At 39.8% G+C, this 25804-nt stretch overlaps 1 protein-coding gene across 1 annotated transcript in view; it reads left to right on the top strand.

The window, feature by feature from the left end:
- The first annotated feature begins 12923 nt into the window (after positions 1-12923).
- Positions 12924-25804, top strand: part of GALNTL6 (polypeptide N-acetylgalactosaminyltransferase like 6) — a 962275-nt gene continuing 949394 nt past the window's right edge. Inside the window, exon 1 of the mRNA XM_058192360.1 lies at positions 12924-12991. The gene's annotated coding sequence lies outside the window, so the exon portion shown is untranslated. The remainder of the gene's footprint in view (positions 12992-25804) is intronic.

Genomic DNA, 25804 nt, shown 5'->3' with positions numbered 1-25804 from the left:
TGGCTCATCTCCGACATTCCCCTATCATACCAACAGTGAGTACAACGACCTAACACAAATAGATTTCACAGAAGATAATGTTGAAAAAGCTCTTCGCAAACTGAAACCATCCCTATCTATTGGACCTGATGGACTATGTGCATACTTCTTAAAAAAACTTTCCACTAATATAGCAGAACCCCTAAGCATAATCTTTGAAAAAGCTTTCAAGACCAGCTCCCTTCCCAAACTTTGGTCACTAGCCATGGTCATCCGAGTCTTCAAAAAAGGAGACCCCAGGTTAGTTGAAAATTACAGACCAATTTCTCTGTGTTGCATCACCTGCAAAGTAATGGAATCTATCATCAACCAATCCATTACCCTCCATCTAGAAACAAACAACCTACTCTCTAATAAACAATTTGGTTTCAGAAAAAAATTATCATGCAACTTACAACTTTTCCACTGTAAAAACATATGGACTACAAATCTTGATCAAGGCAAAACAATAGATGCAATTTACATAGACTTCTGTAAAGCTTTTGACTCAGTAGTACATGATAAACTTCTCCTAAAACTAAAATCCTACGGCATCTCAGGACCCCTCCACAATTGGATAACAGCTTTCCTGTCAAACAGACAAGTGTTCAAAATTGGCAATGCTCTATCAAATCCTGTTCCTGTTAAAAGTAGCATTCCCCAAGGCAGCGTTCTTGGACCAACACTCTTCATATTATACATTAATGATCTCTGTGACCATATTACAAGTAATTGTGTTCTCTTTGCTGACAATGTCAAACTATTTAACACCACCAACAATACAGCTACCCTTCAAAAAGACCTTGACTTTGTATCTGAATGGTCTAAAACTTGGCAACTCCAAATCTCAACCAGCAAATGCTCAGTCTTACATATTGGAAAAAAGAACCTAAACACTAAGTACAAACTCGATGGACATTACCTTACAGATGACCCCCACCCTGTCAAAGACCTTGGAGTTTTCATATCAAATGATCTAAGTGCCAAAGCCCACTGCAACTACTTCACAAAAAAGGCTTTAAGAGTTGTAAACCTAATCTCGCGCAGCTTCTTCTCCAAAAACACTACACTGCTAACCAGAGCATATAAAACATTTGCTAGACCAATTCTTGAATATAGCTCAACTGTCTGGAACCCATACCACATTTCTGATATCAATACAATTGAACGTGTCCAGAAATATTTTACAAGAAGTTTTCCACTCCTCTGAATACAACAAAATACTTTATGCCACCAGACTTGAAATCCTGGGTTTAGAAAATTTAGAACTACGCTGCCTACGACATGACCTGATTTTAACTCATAGAATCATCTATTGCAATGTCTTTCCTATTAAAGACTACTTCAGCTTCAGTCACAATAATACAAGAGCAAATAACAGATTTAATATTAACCACTTCAATCTTGACTGCAGAAAATATGACTTTTGTAATAGAGTTGTTAATGCTTGGAACACACTACCTGACTCTCTGGTCTCTTCCCAAAATCCCCAAAGCTTCAACCAAAAACTATCTACCATTGACCTCACCCCATTCCTAAGAGGTCTGTAAGGGGCGTGCATAAGAGCACAAACGTGCCTACCTTTCCTGTCCTATTGTTTCCTTTCGTTATATCCAATTAATATAGTTATTACATACTCATGCTTATATATATGCTCATATATTGTATAGTTATTTCATGCTTATGTGTTGTGTCTTGCCCGCTCTCACCTCAGCCGGGGTCTGCTTATCTGCTTCCGAACGCTGAAGAATGTCCTAGTATGCCTCCCGGCCCCAGCCCTGGCTCCATGCCCAGACAGGCTGAAGAGGAAGAAATACTTCCAGCCCCGAGCTCTGGCTCCATGCCCAGGCAAACGGAGCAACTAGACCCCTCCCCCTCCTCCACAGCATGTGAGCCTGAGGAAGGTCAATTACCAACAGCTGCCGATTGGAGTGACCCTCGCGTCAGAAGACTTGATAGGCGGAGACAACAGAAGGAAGGGAGGGGCAGGCCTGGATAAGTGCTGAGTCATGGAGCCACACCCCATGGCCTATATAAAGGATCTGCTTTCTGGCATTCTCTGAGTCAGGCAAAGTCTAAACATATCTTGCTGAAGTCACTTTCTGATCTCCTGCCTGCCCTGAAGACTTTGCTAGGACTTTGGCAGAGCTGCAGAGGCACGCCTGATTCAGATTTCCCTGACCTGGCCATCAGCGGAGGAATGGGACACGACATTATGCTTATGTATATTGTGTGACAAAATAAATAATAAAAATAAATAAATAAAATAAATTTGATAGCATGGAAGGGTAACAAGTTGCCTGGCCAAACTAACCCCACAGTCTCCCTTACATTGGGCCCAGCACCATGTGGTGGAGTAAACTTCCATCACTTGCCTCAGCTTCTACTCACCTAACTGTTTGAAATTTGAGTGGATAAATAGGTATCACTTCGGTGGGAAATATGAGCAGATTTTTGTACAGTCCGACCCCTGCTGGTTCTGGACCTGTCCAGATGTGACATCTGACTATGATGTGAGGTGATATCAGTGGTGAGAGAAGACTCTGGATGTCATTGAAGGATCCATTTGTCTTTCTGGAGCTAAGTCAGTTTGCCCCCTGTAGTGTACCATGGATAAGCACATAAGTGTGAACTAAATGGACTAGCATTTTTTAGCAGCCAAAAAGCTACTATATACTAACACTGTAGTCTCCTGGGAGTTGTAACATTGCCATATGCTAAATAACGAACTGCAAATACTACAATATCATCATCCTCCCGGAAAATCATCAATCCCTCTGGCATCAGCCATCTGAAGCCCACTCCCTTCTGGTACAATTTGCTTGACAAAAAATAATATTTCTTTCTTTTTTCACGTACCTGTCTGGGAATCTGCCTCAGAATGGCTATCTCCCTGCCCCTGTAAATCAGTGCCCCACTCCTATGTTTTCTAAGAATTTCATCTCTCGTCTCTCTTCTCACAAATTTGACATGAACCTCTCTGGGAACTGCATGCGTGCGTGCATATTGCGAATTAACTCTATAAACTCGATCCACATCCCAATTCATGAAATCAACACCTCTCCCAAGAAATTCTCCCAACAATTTAGTCACAACATCTCTCAAGTCTTCTTGGTCCACTTCTTCCAAATTTTGAAACCTAAGGAAATAAGACATTTTATCCATCTGTAGTCCAAGCACAGCATTGCCTGTCGTCTCCTCTCTTTTCTGCACTGCCGCATCTCTCCCTCCAGACCTTCCACTTTCTGCTTGTTTTCTGCTGAGACTTGTTGAGTGTCCTTTAAATCCTTTTGGATAGTCACAATTTCTGCTCTTATTTCCGTTTGGCCTCTTTGCAAATCATCCAGTTTCTTGTCCATATTGGATAACTTTTCCAGAATTCTCTCCATCTCTCCAGCAGTTGGTCTCTGACCTTTTGCCATTTGAAAAAAAAAGAATCAAAATCCTCAGGCAAGCACAGTATCCTTGTAATTTCCTCCGGATCCACCAGGGGGCACTCACAGGAGCAACGAGTCCAGAGTACAGTTAGTCAACCAGGAAGTCAAGGGAAGTGATGTCATCAAAATTCTCATAGTGAAGGCGGAAGCTGGGCGCCACCACTGTTCCCCAGAAGGAGGGGCCTCAAACCTTCCCTCCTAAATTTCTCCATCACCTCTTCTCCAGAGCTCCACAAAACCGGTAATCTTCTTATTTTAAGTTCTCCTCTCTCCAAAATAACTCGTGCTCCTTCCAACCGCAGGGGAGAAAAAACCCCCCCGCACTCCGGGGCACTCCACTCACGTTTACCGATATTCCCTTCCCTTCTCCTCCTCAATTCTTCTCCGTTCCCTGTTCACCACCAGGCTGCTGCAGTTATAAATCCAATGCCCCGGTGTCACCGGGCACAGCGGCCCAGGCGCCGACCAAAATAATGGCCGCGGCCTGTGGCCTCCGAACCCCGCCAAGCCTAGGACGCGCCAGCATCGGTCCCCACAGTCCTGTATGTCGGCTGGGAGACCCCTGGCGAGCCGTCCGTACGGCAGGTGTCCTTTTCGGAACACCTGGCCCCTAAGGGCCTCGGCGGCGGCCGGATTCGGGCGCTGGAGGCAGGAGAAACCTTCCAGACGTCCGTTGCCGCTGGATACCGGAAGTCGTCCAAAAACACGACATTATGCTTATGTATATTGTGTGACAAAATAAATAATAAAAATAAATAAATAAAATAAATTTGATAGCATGGAAGGGTAACAAGTTGCCTGGCCAAACTAACCCCACAGTCTCCCTTACATTGGGCCCAGCACCATGTGGTGGAGTAAACTTCCATCACTTGCCTCAGCTTCTACTCACCTAACTGTTTGAAATTTGAGTGGATAAATAGGTATCACTTCGGTGGGAAATATGAGCAGATTTTTGTACAGTCCGACCCCTGCTGGTTCTGGACCTGTCCAGATGTGACATCTGACTATGATGTGAGGTGATATCAGTGGTGAGAGAAGACTCTGGATGTCATTGAAGGATCCATTTGTCTTTCTGGAGCTAAGTCAGTTTGCCCCCTGTAGTGTACCATGGATAAGCACATAAGTGTGAACTAAATGGACTAGCATTTTTTAGCAGCCAAAAAGCTACTATATACTAACACTGTAGTCTCCTGGGAGTTGTAACATTGCCATATGCTAAATAACTAACTGCAAATACTACAATATCATCATCTTTTCTTTCTGTTTTCTTAGTTTATATGCCAACCATCTCCTGAGTTTATTTGCATGTTCAAAAAAGTGTTGTTTTGTATATTTAAGTTTCTGTTTAATATCTGAAACAGTTAACAAATAAATTTGCTATTGTAATAATTTTAGTTTACTTTAAAATTTAAAATTAACCTCTTATGGATGGTATTTGGCACCACTTTTTATGATTTTTATTTTGTTCTTTATTTTGTTCTTATTTTAATTACTGTTGATTTAAATTATTTTTGTGTTGGGAATCCTGTAGTAACAAGGCCTGAGAAACAAATTTTATTTATTTATTTATTGTTTCCTTTTTTCTTATTGTGGGTGTTTTTATATCGTATTTTAGTTTGTATGCCAACAAGAGACAGACTAATTTGATAGCATGAAAATAATAATTATAAACAATATATAAAATAATATTGTTTTTTCACTGAAGTTTCTTATTAATGTCCAAGATATATAATTTAATAATTGTGTTGAATCTGTATATTTATAGATTTCCACTGATATTTATGTACTGGACATTCCGATTATAGTAGTTATTGCATACATCCATATACTTGTGGATATCTAACTTAATGTATTCCAATAGCAGTTTTTAATGGTCTCTATAAACTTATTATTTTGTAAAAGTATATTAAATCTCTTCCAGTTCACTTCTCATCCAGAGTGAACAGTAAATCAGACATTTAATATTAAAGTCAGCTTTCAACTACATAACTACTTCTAGTTATGCCTTGGCTAATTTAATATATTTTTTGAGGACAGCAATTAAACTTCAATTGATTGGAGAAGTTGCTTGTAAAGGAATGCATAGGGAAGAGTATGTCTTAAAATTCTGGATCATATCAGACAGTAGAGCAGTGAACCCAGATCCATCAGCTTGTATAACAGGTGAGGGATAAAGTAGGATCTGGATGACAGACTGAATATCTATGTTATTGAATAAAGATTAATTAGGTTTAGAACCAGTGGTGAAATCTAAAAATTTTCGCTACCAGTTCTGTGGATATGGCTTGGTGGACGTGGCTTGGTAGTCATGTGACCGGGTGGGCATGGCCAACTTGACATCGCTCACATCACTTGTTGTTAGAGCCAGGAGCTGCACATTTTGAAGTACATTCTGCCCTTCTGAAGCCCCCAATGCTTTGAGTTTCCTTCTGGCTTGACTGTCCAAGTGAACTTCGGAGCCTTTTCCCTGCTCTCCATCCCGGAGGGCCACGCATTCTCCCCCTCACCAATCCTCTATACAAACCACCCGCCCTGCTTCTGAAAAGGCAGAGCCCCCACCACCACAGGGCAATCCAAAGAGGGGAAAGGGATGCTGCAGAAAAGGCTGCCTTTCACCTGGGCCCATGTGCTTCCTTTGCCGACTCTGTGGGGTTTGGGGCTCTGAAGCAGTTCTGGAACAATCTGCTGCCCTCCCTCCCTCCTGGTTGCAGATGTCCGCCTGTCCTCCTGGAGCATCGCTGCCGCCATTCGCTTTCATTTCACGGCGGGAAAAGGATGAAAGCGAATGGCGGCGCTGCAACAGTGCTCTGCAAGGGCAGGTGGATATCCTGGGCTGCTGCATATATCCTGGGGCAGCGCAGTGATGGCGTCTCCACCAAGGGCCATCTGCCCACCCACTGACTGGGCCAGGCTGGAAGCCGACCTCAGAAAGCAAGCGGGCATGGGGGACTGCCGGGGAGGCAGCGTGGAAGGCAGGCAAGCATGGCAGGGCTGTAGGGAAGGGAGTAGGCTGCTAGCTCCCTTTACCGCAGCCCTGCCATGTTTGCCTGCCTTCCACATGGCCTTTTGCTTGCCTGCCTTCGCAAGCTGGCCATGGGGATGCTGGGAAGGCAGTGTGGAAGGCAGGCAAGCATGGCAGGACTGTGGGGAAGGGAGCTAGCAGCCTACTCATTTCCCCGCAGCCCTGCCATGTTTGCCTGCCTTCCATGTGGCCTTCTGCTTGCCTGCCTTCACAAGCTGGCCACAAGGATGCCAGGAAGGCCATGTGGAAGGCAGGGAAGCATGGCAGGACTGTGGGCTGTGGACCAGTTCAGGGACACGGCCAGTCAGTGCTTGCTACTGGTATGGCAAACCAGCCCCAATGTTAGCTAATGGTTTGCCCGAACTGGTCTGAACTGGTAACATTTCACCCCTGTTTAGAATCTAAGGGGAAAAATCGAAAAATCATTTTTCTAAGCAAAATAACTCAACAGTATGAACAGTGTAGCAAAATTGACATAAACATAGGGTGAAATGTAACACATACAAATATGAGGTATGCCAGAATCTTTTACCACCTGCAGATTTATTTCAGGACTAATATAGATTATTCAATAAAATGAATAACTTAATATTCTTGTGAAGCTCTTCATTTGTGGACACTACTCAGTTTCTGGTTGCCTTAGCCTCTGATCCCTTGGAGAGTGGCACCATCAACATTTTCTGACAAGCCAGATTTGGCATGTAAGGCAGGAGTGTCAAATTGGCAGCCCAGGGGTTGGATGAGTCACACACAGGCCATGCCCATCCCAGCTCTGCAAAGACAAAAAAGGGTCACGTGACATGATTGACTTTGACACCCATGATGTAAGGCATCTGCTTCCAAAATATCCATTTCTCACAAAAACAAAACTGTGTTGAAACTTCAGAAAGATAGGAAGGAATCCAGTGGTGGGATTCAGATAATTTAACATTGGTGTGGCTAGGTGGCATGGCTTCATGGTCATGTGACTTGGTGGGCACGGCTATGTGGTCATGTGACTGGGTTGGCATGGCCAACTTAACATGACTTACATCAAGGCTGCAGGGAAGGCAGGCTAGCAAGTTGGGCTGCCAGGTCTGCATGGGAGGCAGCTGGGTGAGAAACGAAGGAAGCGAAGAAAGACTCACCAGGCAGAGATCAGCTGGGCTGTGTGATCGAGGCAAGTGAAGGAACCAGAGAGCAGCAGCAACTATGGGTGACTTTAGGTACCAGCCAAGGCAGGCGAGGTGAGATAAGGAGTGACTAGGTAGGGCAGGGTGGGCAGGGCTAGCCAGCAATTTAAAAATTAGTTTGGCCAAAATGGTGCAAAACCAGTTGAATCCTACCACTGATGGAACCTATGTGCCAACTAGATAGATTTTGCACAGTCTAGCTACAGATCTTGCCAGCATAGCTTTTCTCTGATAGATTAGTTGCTCTACAGGAAATCCTTGACTTACGATCAGTCACGAAATTATGAAATTACAATGGGCACGAAACAGGAGGTTTATGATCTGTAAAGAACTTCTGGTTCTTGTTAAGTGTTATGACACCCCCCTCCCCAATAGTTATGTGACTGCATTTCTGGTACTTAGCAATTGGCTCATCTTACAACCAATTGCAGCATCCTATGGTCATGTGACCATGATTTTCAAAACATTTGGCCAATTTTCAGCAAAAAACACATATGAAGGAACAGGTTCATACTTATGACTGTGGCATTTACTTAACAAACATGGATTTGCTAACTTCTGTGGTGATTCATTTAAAAACTATAGCAAAAAAATGTAAAATTGAGGCCAGTCATGTGGGTGCATCAACTTACAACTGAAAATGCAGTCACAATTGCCTTTATATTTTTAGCCTTTAGAATTTCTAAACATGTCTAAATCCTGCAAGAAAAAAAAAAGATAAAAAATAGCAGCCTAGGCACAGCTGTCAAAATACCTGTATTATACACAGATAGTAAAACCTTTGAGCTTGGTTGTTTTCTTGCAGATGTTTCATTCACCAAAGAAAAAAAATAGGAATCATCTGCAACATGGGTGTCAATCTCACAGCGTCACATTGCCATCATGTAATGTATCACAACAATTTTCCCCTTCGCAGAGCTGGGATGGATGTGACCTATGTGTGACATATCCAGCCCGCTGGCTGCCACCTTGACACCCCTGATCTACAACATAGAATTTAAAGACTGAACCAGCCATTATGTAGGACAAACAGGCAGAAGACTAGCAGACAGCATTTATGAATACCAACTAGCAGTCAAAAGACATGATTAAAAAAACTCTTTAATTTCACAACACATGAACATACTTAGCCATAATTTCAACTGGGATACTGTGACCATCCTGGACCAAGCCAAGTCCAAAAGCTCTAAAAAATTCCTGGAAGCCTGGCCATCAATAGACACATAGACATAAACAACATCTACATACTGTACAAAAGTGACAACAAACAAGACAAAAATGGAACAAACAGACCAAAACATCTCCCACCAGCCATCAACATTCAGTTGATCATAGATTAACATCAGGACTAACATTAGACCAACAATCAAGAAATAAACAAGGAACTGCAAAATAAGCTAACAGTAAACAACCCAACCAAAGAACCACCAAGACCACTCCCACCAACACTGTTAGGGAAAGCCATTAAAGTATAAACTAAGAATAGCACTCTTTAATAGCACTGATGATGTTCCCTAGTTTGGGTAATGAAATGTCTGCAAGAAAACAACTAAGATAGTGCCAAGCACCCTACATTTCAGTCTTGAGCTATAAATTCTCTCCTTTATCAGTTAAACCTTTCTCTGACCAAACAATGTTGATTAATTTCTTTCCCCTTTTATGCCTTGATTCTACCAAATTATCCTTGAAGTGACAATGTAACCAGAACACTTTTAAAATTCTTTGGAAGAACAAACTTTTGACTTAATAGGTTCAAAGTTGAAAGTAATAAATCATTTTCTTTTCCCAAATTTTTTTTTTTTTATTCAAAAAGTTTTACAAAATTTTTTTCCCCCTTTCCCCCCCTCCTCCCCCCTCCCTTCGCAACCCCTCCCCGACTTCCCGGAACGAGCACAAGGTATAGTTAAAAATAAAACAAACATATGCTAAAAAATTTTCACCCCAACTTGATTATACCCCTACAATCATCAATTCCTAACTTCCCCCAAAAGCAATCAAAAATAATACATCATAATCATTCAAAAACAGTCTGATAACTCTTAGTCTGATATCTACGTTGAATATAGTCAATCCATTTTTTCCATTCCTTTAAGTATCTTTCTTGCGTATTGTCTTTCAAAAAGGCTGATATCTTCGCCATCTCAGCCAAATTGGCAACTTTCAATATCCATTCTTCTATTGTTGGTACTTCTTTTTTCCTCTATAAATTTTGTCAATTTGATAAGCAACCTCTTGTGGATCAAGTTCAATAAATTCAGCCAGAGCTTCTGATAAAAAATTTTTTAAATCTTCCCCTTTCTCCTCATTCAAACCCCTAATTCTCAGAGCTCCTTCCATCATTCTATACTGCATCACCACCACTTGATCTTCATTTTTATCCAATTTGATTTGCATTCCCCCCATTCTATTTTCTATTTGTTGATTTGACTGAACAATTTCTTGCACCTCCTCCTCCACCACCTCCAGTCTTTTTGCCAAACCTTGAAAAGCCATCAAGATATCTTCTTATTTTTTATTATTCTCTTTATTTCTTCTCTTATTTTCTCATTATTATCCATAATCTCCTTAAACCTTTCTTCAGACACTTTCCTTGCTCTTTAATCAGATCTTCTAAAGCTGGTTCAGAACCCTTCTGCCCCCAGTCTTAGGTGGTTTAGTAGCCATTTCAGTTTTAAAATTCACAAAATATAAGTCTAGAAACTTCTTTTCCCTTTAAGTATAGGAGAGCTCAGTTCACTTCATTAAAATCCACACATAACATTTCTTATCTTCTTAGTTGCACAGACTGTTTGAAATTCCATTCGTCACTTTCACTCCCGTTCAGGCGCCATCTTTAAGAGTCAATTAAAACAAAGGAAAAAAAGTTTCTCTTTTTTAAAAGGTAGAAGTCAGGAAATCAAAAATCCTTGCAATCCAATAATTGTCCGCTGGCACTCATTCCGTCTGCTTAAAGAGATCCATAAAGATAAGACAATTAGCAGAGATGGACACTTTCTTCTTTTCCTGCTTTTGCAAGCACGCACTGAAGTCGGAGGGCAGGAATATTTATGGGACCCGTCGACCCTTCGAGGCTCTGCTTAATTAAAACAAAGCCTCTGGGGAGGTCTACCAACATTTCCTGCTACTCTTATCTTTCCCCTTTCATCCAGGGAAAAAGATTAAAGCCGGCTTTTCCTGGCTTTTACGATGTTCAGTGCGGAGCCCCTTTAATTAGGGGCTCAGCGAAGAGGTTGAGCCACCCGGAAGTCTTTTCCCAAATTTTTTATAACATAAGTTTTGAAAGAAAAAGAAGGAAGGTACAATAGATATTCTCTGTATCTTTATTCTATTTTAGAAAGATGCCAATATAATGCTACTCACAGACTAGACAAGACTGAACAAAGGTGACATTCACAGTATTAGTGTGAGGGTTGATGAGTATTCAGGAAATAAAAGTTCATTTTTCTCTACAAAAATGAAGAAAAATAGAATGGTTACACAAACACATACCCAGATAAGATGACATCAGATGAGGTGAGGTGAGGTGAGATAAAATATGTATTAATTTATGAACTTCTTAACCCAATTAGAATCATATAGAATAACACATTTCTTAGCTTTATTTGTTCTTCATATTCTTCCACAGTTCAGAGATAAATTTCTTCTATGTCATATCTGGGGTCAAGGCAACATTCTGCAGGCTTTACAGTATTATGGCAAGTGGGAATAATCTCAAAAGCTTTCAAGACAAATCTGTTGTGTTGCTAAAATTCAGAATCATAATGTAGCACTTTACAGAGTAGCAAATTCATTATGGAAGAAACCCTTGTCTTTGGTGTATTAGTATATGGAAATGATCAGCTGAAATGTTTTCCATGTTTTTCACGTTTGGTTCATGTGAATTAAATGCAACAAAATTATCAGTTTGTGTATATTTTTTCCTCGTATTTCTGTGTTCTATCTATTTCACTGAATGGGAAATACAGGATTTTTGCTAAGAAATTTGACTCCCAATTATGAATACAGCGCACTGGATGTATTGATTCTATAGTTTTCTGAATCAGTAAAAATTACTGTCTTGCCTTAACCAATCAGTGATTAACAAGATGGCCTTTAAGACAACAAATGTTTGGCCTTGCTTCTTCTCTGGAAGTCTCAATACCTGTACCAACATTGTAAGTGTATAGTTACAAAGCTCTATACAGTTTTATGCTATCAGGATCCATTAACTAGCTTCCTTCCTTCCGTCCTTCCTTCCTTCCTTCCTTCCTTCCTTCCTTCCTTCCTTCCTTCCTTCGTCCATCTCAGCAAAATCAACTCTTGGCAGTGCATAGCAACCATGCTTGATTTATCTCCTACTGCTGTTGATGACCATAAAAATATCAAAATAAAGAATATATATATGTGTGTGTGTGTGTGTGTAGGTCGAGAAGTACGAAGCCGAAGACACCAGCCTGAAGATGATGAGTGAGACCTCATCGAAACGTCGCCAAGATACTCTCAACTTTACACGGGAAAAGAACCGAAAATGCCAAGACCTACATACCTATACCCGTGAAAACCTACGAAAACACACACGCACACACACACACACACACACACACACACACACACACACACATCTATCTATCTATCTATCTATCTATCTATCTATCTATCTATCTATCTATTTATCTATTTATCTATCTATCTATCTATCTATATCCCTAAGGCAGAATTAGAACTCAATCTCCTGGTTTCTATCCTGATGCCTTAATCACTAGATCAACTGACTCTCAAACAAATCCTAAACATATCTGTAAAACAGCAAACAAGCCTTATTAAAAACAGAGAATTTTGCATCTGTAATTAATGTAATAGTTGGATTGAACTTCATGGCAGATATTTCTGTGCTTGCATGTTTATGCTTTTTAAATATTTTTAAATATCTTAATGCAAAAATTAAACTTTAAACTTACAATTGAAATTAACCTTCCACAGTCAATTTTGTAGAAGATTTAACTTGACCTTTTAACAGCTTTCTCTATAATATAAATGTCACCTCAAGATGGCGCCACTGACGGCAGCCTCGGTAAAATACTCTCTTGTAGTTTTGATGTTTTTTTATTATTTTCTGTGACTTTCTAAGAATTTCATACTCAATTGAGTATGAATTGAACTTTTGAATATCAAAGAATGGTCTTTATATAACAAACAACTTTCTGGGACTATTCCTCCCTTCTTTTCAAATCGGAGGAAATTCTGACTGAGGAACAACAGTTATCTCTTTTGGCCTGGTGGAAATGAAGAAGCAGAAAAAGAACAAAAGGAGCAGGAAAAGAGGCAAGGGAGGAGGCGTATTACAAAGGCTCAGGAAGCACAGGGTAAGCAAATCTCCCTTCCCCGTCTGCATTTAACTAATCTTTGCTCACTAGTAAATAAAGTAGATGAACTCCCACTCTTAAATAGAAACAATGCAGACGTTTGTAATTCAACAGTCTTCTGCTTCATTGAAATATGGCTGAATGATTCAATTAATGATAGCTGCCTGCAAATCCCAGGATTTCAGATTCAAAGAGCAGATAGAATTGCAGAAACATCTGGTTTTAAAAAAGGGAGGAGGTCTCTGCTTTTATATAAACAACTGATGGTGTGAAAATGTAACTACACTGAAGAAATTTTGAGACAAGGACTTAGAGACATTATTTATCAATTGCAAACTGTTTTATTGCCAGCAAGAGTTTTCCTCATTTATTCTGGCTGCTTCGTATATTCCACTGGAAGCTTGCATGAAAAATGAATTACAAACTTTAGCTGACCAGATTCTGTAGGCTGAAGAAAGATACCCAGACTCCTTTCTCATTGTGCTAGGAGATTTCAACAGTGCTAACTAACTTAAGCCAAGAGTTGCCAAAATACATTAAGCATGACAACTGTCTTACTAGAGGCAATAATATTTTACACCACTGCTATACAACATTAAATAATGCTTATTGGTTTTTACCACAAGCAGTATGGGACACTGATCACTGTATGAGTCACCTTATACCCAGTGGTGGGATTCAGCCAGTTCGCACCACTTCGGGAGAACTGGTTGTTAACTTTATGAGCAGTTTGGCAAACTGGTTGTTGGAAGAAATCATTAGGGCAGAGAACCGGTTGTTAAATGACTTGAATCCCACCACTGCTTATACCTACTTATAGACAAAGACTTAAAACCATAAAACCAATAACTAAATCAGCGAAAGTCTTGGATTGAGGAGGCAAAATTAAAACTACAGGTTTGCCTTGACTCTACAGATTGGAACATTTTTGAAACTACCTCTGCAGACGTGGATGAACTCACAGATACTGTGATATCATGTCAGCGTTTGTGAAGACCTGTGTGTGCCAACCAGAAAATTATGAATAAACAGTAACAACAAACCTGGATTCACAGCTAAACTCAAGCAGCTATGTCATGCCAAAGAGGAAGCCTACAACAAAGGAGATGTATTAATAAGGGAGATCAGAGCAGCAAAAAGAAGCTACTCTGAAAAGCTGAAGAATCAGCTCTCAACAAATGAACCAGCAAATGTGTGGATAATCCTTAAAGATATCACTGACTACAGCAAAGCTCCTTTCTATGCTGAAGGAAATTGACAACTGGGAGAGAGCCCGAATATGTTTTACTGAAACTTTGAGAGAAAATCACTGTCAACTATGCCACCCTCTCCATCTCAGATATATCAACAACAACAAGTCTCCTACAACTGTTTCCATTGTGGTCAGAGGTAGGCCAAGATTTCATGGAAGCCATGCCTTCAATGGGCCTGTCACAGGTCATCCAGGGCCCAACTAGAAATAATGGTCACACATCTGATTTGATGTTCTTGTTGGAACAGTGCCTATGTTACCTGGAATCAGTGGACTTGTACTTGGTCCCCCTGTCATGATCAGGTCACAGTCTGGTGGCAATGAGTTTCTTGAGATATGTACCCTCCTGCAGGAAGGCAGGGCCTATTAGATTAATCTGCCCCCATCAACTAATGGACCCTGATGGGTTCCAGAAGGAACTGGGGGTTATAACTGCAGATCTGCTGTACAGTCCAGCCAAGCTCTTAGTTATTTTGGAATAGGAAGGTGACTGAAGCTTTGGATAGGATTGTGCCCATGCGATCTCTGTTCACGCATAGACCTCTCTGCCCTCCATAGTATATAGAGGAACAGAGAGGGATGAAATGGATGAAGAGATGTTTAGAACACCACTGGCAGAAGACAAGGGATGAACTCAATCAAACACAGGTAAGAGCTTCTATTAAGGCCTACCTTGTGGCAATTTTTGTGATGAAGTATAAATATTTCTCCACACTAATTGTGCTTGTGGATAATTGCCCAGTGACCCTCTTTAAGGTGAGCTGCCTCATCCTGGGGAAGGAAAAGATTGAGGTCCACATGAAGGGGTGCTCTGAGGAATTTGTATGTGCTATCCTGCTTCACTTCCTTTCTCTGTGGCAGGTCTCAGTCAGTATTGATACGAGGGGAGAGATCCAGCCCTCGCCCATTGCTTTGCACGGTCCTGCAGGCTTGGTACTCTCTCTGCTCCTGTTCCACATTTATATGAAGCCATTGGGTAAGATCATCTGTCACCATGGATTGAGGTATCATTAATTTGCTGATGATACTCAGCTATATGTCTCAGCCCATAGTGAGTTAAGCGATGCCATGTCCTCTCTCTTGCAGTGCCTAGAGACTATTAAAGGCTGGATGGGGAGCAACGGGTTGAAACTGAATCCTGGCAAGATTGAGTGGCTCTGGGTTTGGGGTTCTTTGGCCCATGGAGAATTACCACCTTTGGTCTTGGATGGGGCGGCACTACACCAAGCAGACCCTGTGCATAATCTGGAGGTTCTCCTGGATTCATAACTACTGCTTGAAGAGCAGGTGGCAGTCATGGCTAGGAGGACCTTTGCACAACTGTGGGTTGTGCATCAGTTATGCCCTTTCCTGGACCGACAATCCTTACTCACAGTCACTCATGCCCTAGTCACCTCCTGTCTTGACTATTGCAACACACTCTACAACACTACTCTTGAAGAGCATCTGGAAGCACCAGTTGGTGCAAAATGCAGTAATCGACATGATTTTGTGCAGACCTCGGTGTGCACATGTATCACCTCTCCTGCAGGAGCAGCATTGGTTGCTGATTTGCTTCCATGTGCAATTCAAGGTACTGTTGTCACCTTTAAAGCCCTTCACGACTTGGCACAAGATAATCTGAGGGTCTCTTGCTGGTCACATCTTCCTGACCCACTAGAGTGGGGAGGCAAGGAATGTTGCAGGCCCCATCCCCTAGGGAGATACACCTTGTGGGACCCAGAAGAAGGGCCTTCTACATTGTAGCTCCCTCTCTTTGGGACATCATTCCGTTAAAGATTAGAATGGCTCCCACTCTAACACTCTTCTGGAAGGCGCTGAAGACCTGGTTCTGTCAGCGGGCCTGGGGAACCCAGAGTGGGATGGAGCCCATTAAATGGCTTGTGCGATGTGTTATAGCCATGGTTGTGGGGGCACTATTATATTATTTTATTATTTGATTATTTGATTATTTTCTTCTATTAGTAATATATATAGGCAGAGAATAGATGGGGGTGGGGCCAGTCAGAATTTTTACTACTGGTTCTCTGAACTACTCAAAATTTTTGCAACCGGTTCTCCAGAATTGGTCAGAACCTGTTGAAACCCACCTCTGGAATGGTTAGTGGACAAAGAAGAATGGGCAAGCAAAGAGCACACTGGCTTGATAACATCAAATCTGATACAAAGTCAAAAACATATAACAACTGAAAGAAGCTGTGTGTCGGGCCTGGAGACCATACTAGGCCTTAGGTTTCCAGACGCTGCCACATTTTTCCCCTGAGGGGAAGAAGGGGGGTTGAGGGGTATGGTAACATTCTTCAAGCGGTCAAGGTCGGATTGTGTTCACATCTGCAGAAGGAGTGGCAAGAGGTTTCGAATAAAGTGGAAGAACGTTGGACCATGTGACCAGCAAAGGGGTTAGGAGGGTGGGACTCTTGGGGTTTGTATAACTGGGGAAAGAATCTGGAAGTTCAGTTTTGGAATTTCACTCATTGTGTGCCAGTTTCCTTATGCTAGTAAAGAACTCTGAAAGACAATGGCTTCTGAGTTTTTTTTTATGCAGAGGAGGTTTTTCTGGAACCTTGACATTATTCCAAAACTCATAACTTTCTTTGGCTTAACGGTACCCTCTCCTCTGCTCGGGGGCCCGTTAGGGGGGTGCTGAGCTCCAGCCTCCGCAACCTCCACAGCGGTGCAAAGACCCAGCGAAGATGGAAGGCCAGCAAGCTGAAAGCCTTCAAAGGGCCGAGAGGCTGGAATCTGAGGACTTGGTCGAGATCACCTACTTCCCATCGGAAGATATGACTAAAAAGCCTGAAGTGGAAAAGCCTGCTCATCAGCTTGATTCATGGCCTAAAGACTCCGATTCATGGGTAAGCTGTTGCTCCGGCCAAACCCCTCCCCATCAATTGCAAGAAGTGAGATCCCTGGGAGAAAACATTTCCCCAGGGCGGAATGGAGAGCCCCCTCCCTCTTCTCAATCTCTCTCTTTTTTTTTTATTGAAAAGGTTTTACAACAACAATTAAATTTTTTCCCCTCCCTTCCCCCCTCCCCCTCCTTTCCCCCTCCCTCCAAAACCCCCCTCCCCCCCGACTTCCCGGAGCAAACACATTGTATAGTTCAATAAACAAATAATCATACATTAAATTTTTAAAATCTAACACAATTATAATCCTTCTCTCTCACATAACCTGACTTCTTCCATTAAAATCAAAAACAACGTCCTTCATTCAAAGGCAATCTGAAATTTCTTAATCTGATATCTATTTTGAATATAATCAATCCAATTCTTCCATTCTTTTAAATATTTTTCTTGAGTATTGTCTTTCAAGAAGGCTGAGATTTTAGCCATCTCAGCCAAATTGGAAACTTTCAATATCCATTCTTCCATTGTGGGTAGTTCTTTTTTCTTCCAATATTGTCCAATCAACAGTCTTGCTGCTGTTATTAAATTCAAAATCAACTTAGTCTCAATCACTGTACAGTCCGTTGTTATTCCCAAAAGGAAAAATTGTGGTAGGAACTTTATCTTCTTCTTCAGAACATTCTGCATAATCCACCAAATTCTTATCCAGAAAGACTTAATTTTCTTACAAGTCCACCATACATGAAAATATGTAGCATCATCACAATTACATCTCCAACATTTCGCTTGCATATCTGGATACATACATGATAATTTCTTAGGATCTAAATGCCATCTATAAAACATCTTATAAAAATTTTCCTTAAATTCTGCGCTTGTAAATTTAACATTTCTAACCCAAATTTTTCCCATGTTTCCAACATTATTGGTTCTGAATATTCTGTGCCCATTTTATCATACAATCCTTTATTAAATCTCTTTCAGAATCTATTTCTATCAACACAGTATACAATCTCTTTATATGCCCTGGGTTTGATTTCTAATTTGTTTAACCAAATTTTCTTCATTTTGAATAATACCAATTTTCTGATCTTCTTTCCATCTAGCCTTTAACTGTCCATATTGAAACCAAGTATAATTCCTCCCTTCTTCTTTTAATGTATCCAAAGATTTTAGTTGTAGATTTCCCCTCTCATTATATAAAAGATCTTTATAAGTAATCATTTCTTGTTCCTGTTCTATATTTATATTCTCTACTGCATGCCGAGGACTTACCCATATAGGAATTTTATAATTTAACTTATAATAATATTTTTTCCAGACACGCAGAAGAGAAATTCTCAACACATGATTCTTAAAAGCTTTATCTACTTTCTTATCATACAATAAATATGCATGCCAACCATATAATAAATCATAACCTTCTATATTCAAAATCCTTTCCTCCGTCAAATTAAACCAATCACTTATTACCGAAAGAACAACTGCTTCATAATACAGTTTTAAATTAGGCATTTTTAATCCTCCTCTTTCCCATGTATCTTGCATTATTTTCATTTTGACTCTCACTTTTTTCCCTTCCCATATAAATTTATTAATTCCAATCTGCCATTCTTCCAAATTTTTGTCTTTCTTAATTATTGGTATCATCTGAAACAAGAACAAGAATTTAGGCAAAACATTCATTTTTATAGCTGCTATTCTCCCCAACAAAGATAATTGTAATTTTTTCCAAGTATTCATTTCCTTCTGAATTTTTTTCCATAACACATCATAATTATTCTTATACAATTTTACATTTGATGAAGTAAGAAAGACTCCTAAATATTTAACCTTTTTTACAATTTCAAATCCTGTTATTTCCTCTAGTTTTTCTTTCTGATTCTTAATCATATTTTTGGTTAACACTTTTGTTTTATTTTGATTCACTTTAAACCCTGAGACCCTTCCATATTGATTAATTACTTCCAACAAATATACACTCGAATTTATAGGCTGAGTCAACATAACAACCAAATCATCTGCAAATGCTCTGACTTTATATTCATATCTTCTAATTCTAATACCCTCTATCTCCCTTAACTCTCTTATCTTATCCAATAAAGGTTCCAAAGACAAAATAAACAATAAAGGTGATAAAGGACACCCCTGCCTTGTTCCTTTCGCAATTCAAACTACCATTAATTATTATCTGAGCTGTTTGCTCTCCATAAATTTCCCTAAGTATTCTTATAAAACCATTTCCAAATTGCATTTTGTCTGTTAATTTAAATAAAAATTCCCAATGCAAACAATCAAAAGCTTTCTCTGCATCCAAAAATATAAACGCTGCCGGAATCTGATTTTTCTTTTCCAAATATTCCAATAAATTCACTATCTGCCTAACATTATTCCTCATTTGTCTCCCTTTTATAAAACCAGACTGGTCAGTATGAATCCTTTGTTGTACAATTTCCATTAACCTATTTGCCATTATTTTCGCAAAAATCTTATAATCATTATTCAAGAGTGAAATCGGTCTATAATTCCCAGGCTTAGTACAATCCTGATCCTCTTTTGGTATCAGTGAAATAAAAGTAGTCCTCCATGATGGTGGCACTCCTCCTCCCATCAGTATCTGATTAAATAACTCCATAAGTGGACCAACTATCTCATCCTGTAACTTTTTATAATATATTGCTGTAAGTCCATCTGTGCCCGGGGATTTTCCTATTTTTAATTGCTTTATTACCAAAATAATTTCCTCAGACGTTATAGACCGATTCAACTCTTCCCTTTGTTCATTAGTTAAACCTTTAACCTTATATTCTTCCAAATATTTATCAATATCCATATTCAATATTGTATCTCTGGCATATAAATTTGTATAATATTCCAAGAAAGCTTTTTTAATTTTATCCTGATGAAATCTCACTTTACCCTTATATTCAATTCTTTCAATAATACGTGCTTTCTGTCTTTTTCTTAACATATAAGCCAACCACCTCCCTGATTTATTGGCATTACAAAAAGTATTATGTTTAACATATTGTATATTGGTTGCCACCTGATCTGCCATTAACATATTAAATTGACTCTGTAATATCTTTATCGCCTCATTAATTTTTAAATCATGTGGATTATATACCAGTAATTGTTGTTTCCTCTGAATTTCCTCTTCTAAATCCCTACGCTGTTTTTGTAATTTTCTCCCGTCTATTATTAATATATATCAAATTACCTCTCATAAAGGCCTTGCTAGCGTCCCACACCATTTCTCTCGAAGTTCCCATATTCAAAATATACTCAAAAAATTCTTTCATTTGTTTTTTACATTGATTTACATTATCCTCATATCTAAACAAATTTTCATTCATTCTCCATGATCTTCTTCCACCTTCATATTGCAACTCCATCCATACCGGACTATGATCAGTTAAACACCTTGGAAATATCTTTGTTTTCTTAACCCTAGAAAGCAAGTCATTGGTAATTAATATAAAGTCAATACGTGAAAAAGATTGGTGCCTGTCCGAAAAATAAGTGTAGTCTCTATCATCAAAATTCTGCCTTCTCCATATATCTTTCAACTCAAAATCTTCCATCAAATCAAAAAAAGATTTAGGCAGTTTTGCATGCATAGGAATTTTCTTAGAAAGAGTTCTTTTATCTTTTCTAATATCCATTACACCATTCCAATCCCCTAATATAATAAATGTTTTATAGTCCCAAAGAGTCAATTTTTCATGTAACAGTTTATAAAATTTTTCTTGTTGTTGATTAGGTGCATATATGCCAATCACAAGTGTCTTTTTTCCTTCTAAAATCAATTCAATAGCAATATATCTTCCTTGAATGTCCGTTTCAATTAATTTAGCTGATATATTTTTCTTCAAATATATAACTATACCATTTTTCTTATTCGGAGCAGAAGAAACAAAATGTTTACCTAATTTCGAATTAATCAAATAATAATAATAATAATAATAATTGAGATTAATAATAATTAATCTCTTGCAAACATATCACATCATTTTTAAATTGCTTCAAATAATGAAATATTTTTCTTCTTTTCTGTGCTGAATTCAAACCATTAACATTCCATGTCAAAAATTTATTTGCCATCACTGGCCTCTTGAAGCTTCTGAGCAATTAGCTGAAGACTCTCACTCTTCGGCTTGGCTCCTCCCACAGCTTCAGTAGTAGAATCCCGTTCCTGTCTTTGAAGTTGTTCCTCTATCTCCTTACGCCTAATAGCTCCCCTTGTCACTCTTTGTTCTTGAGGTTGTTCTTGAGGTACTGACATCACAGGTGTAGTTTCAACTTCCCCACTCTGTTTCTCTTGAAGACTTTTATCCACTGTTTCTACATCCACTTTCAATACATTAAAAAAAAATCTTTTGCTTTCAACTCAGTATCAATTCGATATCTCCTGCCTTGAAAAAATACTGTTAAGCCAATTGGAACCTCCCATCTGTATTGAATCTGATGCTTCTTAAGCTCTTGTGTAAAAAATCTAAAATTCCTTCTATCCTTTAACATTTTAGCAGGGATCTCTTTCAAAACCAACACCTCCTGTTCTCCTATTTGCAATTTCTTTTGGTATGTAGCTTGCAAAATCTGATTTCTTATTGTAGAAGTCAAAAAATAAATTACAATGTCTCTTGGGAGCTTTTTCTGCCTTGCTACCCAAGAATTAACCCTATATGCCTTATCAATTTGAAAATCGACTTCTCGAGGGTCCATTCCTAACATTTCAGCTAGGGCTTCTGATATAACTTTTTTAATATCTTCTTCCTTTCGATCCTGGAGACCCCTAATTCTCAAAGCCTTCTCCAACGCTCTATATTGCAATACCACCAGATGGTCCTCATTTTTATCCACTTTATTTTGGACTCTCCAACTTTATTATCCAAATACTGATTTGCTTGACTAATTACTTCCACTTTATCCTCCATTACTTCCAAATTTTTTGCCAAACCTTGAAAAACCATCAATAAATCATCTCTAATTTTTTTATTAGTCTCTTTAATTTCTTCCCTAAGTTGATCCTTCACACTGTGAATATTATTCATAATTTCTTTAAATCTCTCTTCAGAAACTCTGTTTTGTTCCTTTAACATATCTTCCAAGTTAGTTTCAGACCCCCTTCTCGTCATGGGAGCTTTTGGTGGCTTAAAAGCCATTTTAATTTAAGTAAAGTCTCTAATTAGAATTGTAAAATCTCAAAGTCTCAAAAACTTTTTTTTTTTTGAGACCTCTTCTAAATCTCAATGGAGGGCAATAAAAACTGGAGAATCGGGAGAGTCACTGGATTGGGACCTGAGAAACCCCCTAAAATTGCAATCCCTACTGGACCTCCCGGAAACTTTTGAGCGTTTGGAAGTGAGGCTTTGCATAAGCTCAGCTCAACTCCCTCGAGAGCCATTAAGTTTAGCCCAGCCTAAATTCATCTTCCCTCCCACCAGAAAGGGAGAAATTACTGAAGCTTGAAGCCATTCCGATGAACGCAGTAGGCCCTCCCTTCCCTCCTTCAGACAGCAGGGAGTTCAGGCAGCACCAGGTACTTGGGGGGAACCGCAACCCCCCCCCCATTTACTTTTCCTGCCAGCCGAGGCCTACGTTATCTCCTGCTGCTTCCATTCCTCCCAGTTGGGCATTTTATCCTGGACAAGGATGGATCCAATACCAATGGCAACCACCAAGTTCAGCACCTTTCTTTCCTGGGGGCCCCAGGCCAGGTTTTGCCACGCCAGCTGAAGCATTTCAAGGACTTTCTTCTCAGCAGCCAGGGGGGATTCCACCCCCCTTTACAACTCAGCAACCAGCCACGATGGCTTCACCCCTCCCCCAGCCACAAGCATTTTTACAACCATCAACAACAGCCATCCCACAAATTCCTCTTCAACCGCAAGCAGGCCAGCTAAACCCACCTCCACCCCTTCACTCAACCCCTCCCACTTTCAAAGCAACCTTTGATGGAAATCCACACCACCTGGCTTACTTTCTCAGCAGAATTGAGGCTTACGTTGAACAATATAGACATCAATACTGGAGATAAAGTCTTTTTATCTACTAAGTATCTGAGGTTGAGAATACCAAGCAGAAAATTTGGTCCAAAATTTGTGGGCCCTTTCCCCATTGTAAAGATTATTAATCCCGTTACCCTCCAACTCAAACTCCCTCGAATATTGGGGAAAATACACCCAGTATTCCATAGCAGCTTATTAAAACCTGCTAGACAATCTGGAGGGACATGGTGGCTCAGGGGCTAGGACATTGAGCTTGTCGATCGAAAGGTCGGCAGCTCGGCGGTTCGAATCCCTAGTGCTGCCATGTAATGGGGTGAGCTCCCGTTACTTGTCCCAGCTTCTGCCAACCTAGCAGTTTCGAAAGCACGTAAAAATGCAAGTAGAAAAATTAGGGACCACCTTTGGTGGGAAGGTAACACCGTTCCGTGCGCCTTTGGTGTTAAGTCATGCTGGCCACATGACCATGGAGACATCTTTGGAGAGCGCTGACTCTTCGGCTTTGAAACGGAGATGAGCACCGCCCCCTAGAGTCAGCAATGACTAGCACGTATGTGCGAGGGGAACCTTTACCTTTACCTTTAGACAATCTGGACTGAGACCTCTACCTCCCGCCCCCCCCCCACCCTTGATAATCCAAGATGAAACCCACTATGAGATCAAGAAAATCCTTTAGACTATACAGAGGTCAATTACAATATTTAGTCCACTGGAAAGGATATCCATTATCAGAATCTACTTGGGTCAAAAGTTGGAAAGTAAATGCGGACAATTTGATTAGACAATTTCACGACACTTTCCCTGACAAACCTAAAAAACCTCTTGGAGGGGGGAGAGGGGGATAGAAGGGAAGTGTGGACCACCAACACTCTTTTTTATTAATTCTTTGTTTTCTTTCCTAGGATATAGCTTCTTTTGCAAGGGGGGACACCTGTCAGCCCTGGAGACCATACTAGGCCTTAGGTTTCCAGATGCTGCCACATTTTTCCCCTGAAGGGAAGGAGGGGGGTTGAGGGGTATGGAACATTCTTCAAGCGGTCAAGGTCGGATTGTGTTCACATCTGCAGAAGGAGTGGCAAGAAGAGGTTTCGAATAAAGTGGAAGAATGTTGGACCATGTGACCAGCAAAGGGGTTAGGGGGGTGAGACTCTTGGGGTTTGTATAACTGGGAAAAGAATCCGGAAGTTTCAGTTTTGGAATTTCACTCATCGTGTGCCAGTTTCCTTATGCTAGTAAAGAACTCTGAAAGACAATGGCTTCTGAGGTTTTTTTATGCAGAGGAGGTTTTTCTGGAATCTTTTTTTTTTATATATATAAAAAAGTTTTATTTTTACAATCTTATCAAATAATTCATCCAATGTACAGTTATATACAATTAGTCGGGCCTGCCCAGTCACCACCCCCCTTTTTAACCTTCTTCCCTCTTCTACCTTCTTTTACTTTCCAAACCTTCCTCTCCTTCTCTTATCTACCTCCTCTCCTCCCTCCACCCTACACTCTTCTCCCTCTTCTACCCCTCTTCCTTCCTCTTCTCCTCTTTCCTACCTCCTACTCTCTCTTTTTTCCCTCCCCACCGTTCTAAAATGGCAACTGGTCAGACCCGACCCTACATTAATTATATTTATACATCTTCAATAATCCCTGTACATTAACCATCACTCCATCACTAACCTCAACCCCCAATTCCTTCCCTTACCCCCACCCCCACCCGACTTCCCAGAACAAAATGCAGGGTATCAAAACTAACAATCATAATCTAAAATAATTCCTAAATTATAATCTCTAGTCTCTCCACGCTTATTCACACTCTCAATTCCTCTCCTTCAAAATATATCTAATACAAATTATTCCTAAATTTACTCATATGCTATTTGATATTTTTTTATCTGATACTTATTTTGAATATAATCAATCCACATTTTCCATTCTAAAATATATTTTTCTTGTGTATAGTCTTTCAAGTAAGCAGAGATTTTTGCCATTTCTGCCAGGTTTGATACTTTAAGAGTCCATTCTTCAATTGTAGGTAATTCTTCTTTCTTCCAATATTGAGCAATCAAAAGTCTTGCGGCTGTTATTAAGTTCAGAATCAATTTAGTCTCTATAGCTGTACAATCCATAATTATTCCTAGTAAAGAACTGCGGGTAAACTTAATCTTCTTTTCAAAATATTCTGCATGATCCACCATACTTTAATCCAAAATGCTTTAACTTTTTTGCAAGTCCACCATATATGATAATAAGTAGCATCTTCACAATCACATCTCCAGCATTTAGCCTGTACATTAGGATACATACATGACAATTTTTTGGGGTCTAAATGCCATCTATAAAACATCTTATAAAATTTTCTCTCATATTTTGCGCTTGTGTAAATTTAACATTCCTCACCCAAATTCTTTCCCAAGTTTCCAACATTATTGGTTGCTGAAAATTTTGTGCCCACTTAATCATACAATCCTTAACCAAATCAGTCTCTGAATCTATTTCTACTAATACATTATACAACCTCTTAATATGCTGTTGACCTTGATCTCTCATTTGTTTTAACAAATTATCCTCAATTTGCTTAACACCTATTTTTGATCTAATTTCCATCTAGCTTGTAGTTGTCCATATTGGAACCATGTATAATTTTTCCTTCTTCCCCATCTTTTCTCTAGATTTTAATTGTAACTCCCCTTTTCCATACAAAGAAGTTCTT

The sequence above is a fragment of the Ahaetulla prasina genome, chromosome 8, assembly GCF_028640845.1.
Source record: "Ahaetulla prasina isolate Xishuangbanna chromosome 8, ASM2864084v1, whole genome shotgun sequence".
In the NCBI taxonomy this organism is placed as follows: domain Eukaryota; kingdom Metazoa; phylum Chordata; class Lepidosauria; order Squamata; family Colubridae; genus Ahaetulla; species Ahaetulla prasina.
Note: the sequence above shows the minus strand (reverse complement) of the source record. Positions and strands in the feature narration are given on the sequence as shown.